The sequence below is a fragment of the Scleropages formosus genome, chromosome 10 (assembly GCF_900964775.1).
Source record: "Scleropages formosus chromosome 10, fSclFor1.1, whole genome shotgun sequence".
NCBI lineage: Eukaryota > Metazoa > Chordata > Actinopteri > Osteoglossiformes > Osteoglossidae > Scleropages > Scleropages formosus.
The window spans coordinates 17,614,017-17,617,960 of record NC_041815.1 but is presented as its reverse complement, the minus strand read 5'-3'; positions in this window follow the sequence as shown (position 1 = coordinate 17,617,960).

Genomic DNA, 3,944 nt, shown 5'->3' with positions numbered 1-3,944 from the left:
ATTGTCAGTCACTTAGGTTATAAGTTATAGTACACAGTGAGCACAGCATTGTTATTTTTGGCTGTGGAATAGATTTTTTTCTGTACGTTGCTATGGTACAGCAGTAGGCAGTAGACGCAACGCTATCCAGCCATCGACACGGATACTGTACAGTTTGGTACCGTGTCTGCTTACTTAAAAGGAGCAGATGTAAGCAAAAGCTGCAAGAAAAAGAAAAAAAAAAAAAAAAAAAAAAATCAACAGCTCTGAGTACACCGTGTTCTGAAATGCTTCAGCCAACAAGCCCACAAAACAGTGTGGCGGATGGCACCCCATTGTCCGTGAGCGAGTCCAGAGCCATCCTCCGTTCTTCAGGCTCCCTCCAGGGACCATACCGGCGAAGGGCTCCTCTCCCTACTGCGCACAGTATGCATAATAATCTCTTAATGTGAACTGCTTGTGGTTATTCTTAGTCCTTTATTTAGCTTTCGCCTTTATTCAAGGTGTTTTATGATACTAGGTTTGTACAGTAAGTGACATAAAATGATTTGTTCACTTATAAAGCGCATGTACACTCGGGCTAAACAGTCTACGATTTCATAAAATGATGATGCGTATTACACGGCAGGGTTCAGTGCGTGGGGCCGGGAGTCGTAATGTAGCGTGTTGCGAATTGCCCAGGAGGAGCGCCGTACGCTCGGCCGTTCCGGCGCTCATTCCCGTCTTGATGTTTTGTGACATTTGTGGCATTTTCATTCTTTTTATTTCTCTCTTGTCCCCGGAGCTGCTAAACGGAGCTCCGAGTGTATTTGCGGAAGTAAAGGCCATCTCGAAGAGGTTATTCTGAACTAGATAGGAATAATAGCATGCGGAGGGAGGTGTTAGTGGCATGTAGGAATCGGAGTGTTGCCCTGCCTTTCACAGCTCGAGAGAATCCTACGTGTCTTAACGGTACAAATGTAAGAAATACGAAGTATAAGTGCTCTCCTGTTTCGGTGGGCACTTACGTTCAGCGTGTGACACCTGTACGGTGACACTTCTGGCTTTAATGTTCATGTATTCCTCATTCCAGGGTTTTGTCTTGTATGCGACTGCGGTAATTTATTTAATGCCACATTGGGTGTGATAGAGGGCTTTGTTTACCTACAGTATAAGTTTTATAAGTGAGACATTCCTCACCCAGAGCTCTTGTGTCCTGACCTGGTGAGATGGGGCTGCTCTAGAGCGCTCACGTTCCCCTGTGCCTGTTGAGAAGAGCGTGACGGGCCGACCCGACCCGACCCGACCCGATCCGGCCCCTTGCTGACATCCCTCTAGGCTGGACTTTCAGAATTGAGCATGGCACAGCTTTCCCATTCTTTGGCGGGCAGAGCTTGACTCACTGATTGCACGTCTCATTAAAACTAGTTGTAAACAGCTTGGCAAGGATTGAGCGCTGCTAATAAAATTGCTTTTAATCACTCAATTTCACTTACCTGTTGTCACAGAGGGGGGTGCGGTGGCGCAGTGGGTTGGACCGGGTCCTGTTCTGTGGTGGGTCCGGGATTCGAATCCCGCTTGGAGCGTCTTGCGGCAGACTGGCGTCCCGTCCGGGGTGTGGCCGCTCCCCCCTCAGCCTTGCGCCCTGTGTTGCTGGGTTAGGCTCTGGCTTGCTGCGAACCCTGCTCGGGACAAGCGGTTGTTGACGTGCGTGTGTGTGTGTGTGTGTGTGGTCACAGATGCGGCAGTCCAGAACCTGTGCCGGAATCACTGGGTGCAAGGTACACTGCGGACGGAATGCCAGTCCATTGCAGGGTAGCGACACACACGGTCACTCTCTATGGGCAATTTAGCATCAGCAATCCACCCAAACTGTAGGTCTTTGGAATGTGGTAGGAAATGAGAGCACCCAGAGGAAGCAGATGCATGGAGAACATGCAAACTCCACACACATCGAGTAGGATCTGAACCTACACCTGAACAGCCCAGGCACTATGAGGCGCCACACATTCATTGATCAGATGCAGTCGTCCAGAATTCGGCGCAATTGAGCATGTACCAAAGGCCATGTGACACCAAGCGGTGTGGTGAGATGCAAGTGTACGTAGCTGTATGTACCAGGGTCGGCAGGTAGCGTAGTGGCTGCGCCTGTATCTGCGCACTGAAAGGACCCAGGATTAAATCCCACCTCCTCCAATAGTTCCCCCGGTCAAAATACTTACACTGAGTTGCTCTCGTAAAAATGACCCTGTTAAATGGGCAAATAGTCATAAAAAGCTTGATGTCATAAGTCACTTTGGAGAAAATCCTCAGTTATGAGTGTACTGTAAATGTATTATAGGCCGATAATAATGCAGTAAGGGAAACTGGACTAGATGCTGGTGCAGTGTTGTAGACTGAAAGTGTGGACTCTGTCCAGGTCAAGCCGGGCCCAGGATCCTTCGAGCTTTTGTGTGATGCTGACCGGGCTCCAGGCGCCTGTTCTCTCACACCAAGTGTTCCTGTGATGTTTTATCTTCCTCTGTTCTCGCTGTTACATTTCGCATGTCCCAAAATCATGTGCAGCATGATCATGCATTGCTTAGTAGACATGAATTCTCAACCATCGTGCGCATTGACTGCACAGCTCGGCGTAGTGGCCTGGTTTCATAAGGCGGCTGTTACATCACCATGCTGTGCATAAAAACACAGAGAACGTGGAGTTCTACCAACTGTAAATCGAGCGAACGTGTGCGCTCCACGCACCCTCTCCACATTCAGACTTGACATCTTCGTGGATTCTGTTATACAATCGCTGGGAAACAAGTGAAAAGCCTATTTGTGGTTAATCTGATTGAAAATGTTTTCACTGCATTGTGGAAGTGGCTTTAGGCAGATGGGGGAATGATGCGCAGGATGTGGATCAGGTTCTTCGAGCCCTCCGTCATTGTATAGCGCTGCCGTCACGGAACTCACTGCATGATTCCAGCGTATTAGTGCCACTGCCATCACCCGGCTCCGCTACTGTCCTATGTATCAATATGAATGAGAAGAAATGCAATATTAATTGTACGTATCTCTACATTATTAAGGGCTATAGTATTACTATTGGCACGTGCAGTATAAAGTGCTACACAATTTACACAAGTGAATTTCTTATCCACCCATCCATCCATCCATCCATCCATCCATCCATCCATCCATCCATCCATCCATCCACCCACCTGTCCATCCATCCATCCCGTCACAGTAACACAGAGGCAAAAACAGCACACCAAGGAACTACAAATGCTGTAAACCCATAGACATAGGGGTAAAAGGTTCAAGTATTCCACAGGTGTGATTACATAGTACTAGGAAGTTCCAGGGCATCGTACTGAATTCATCTGAATTATCATGCAGACTCAATGCTGACTTTTCTAGAAGAAGAAGGTTAAATACTTTGCTCATCCATTTTATGTTCTTTAAATTTTTTAAAGAGGCCTACCTCTCATGTGGGTCCAGCGGAGTTTTCTCGTCTCACTTCTGAACTTTTTTCTGCGGCGACAAGTCGAGTCCTTCACCTGCGGTGCTTTTTTTTTCCCCCCCATTGTCGTCTTTCGAGTTTCTGTTTAGTCTCAAATGAGAGCATCCTCCTATTTGGAGCATAACCTATATACCGTGAGATTTACCATGATTCTCTGCTCAGCTTACATGCTTCTCAGGTTGAGAAACGTTTAACGGTGCATAAATTACTATATCAAGTGGAAGGGTTGCCACGTGACGGGTTGTAATGGCAAAAATAAACAAGTGCCTAAAGAACTGGACTTTGATTTTGCTTTTAATTGATTTTCTCCCTTAAAAATACTGCGAGAACATAGAGGACAAACTGTGTGAGTCGCTTCAGGTAACGGTGTCTCTGAAATGCTCCGTTTTGCTGCACTGATGGGATCATAGCGTTGGACTCGAAGTGATTAATGATCGCCGTGTCTCCTTGCAGAAGCCTGATCCACAGGCCCCCCCCCTCC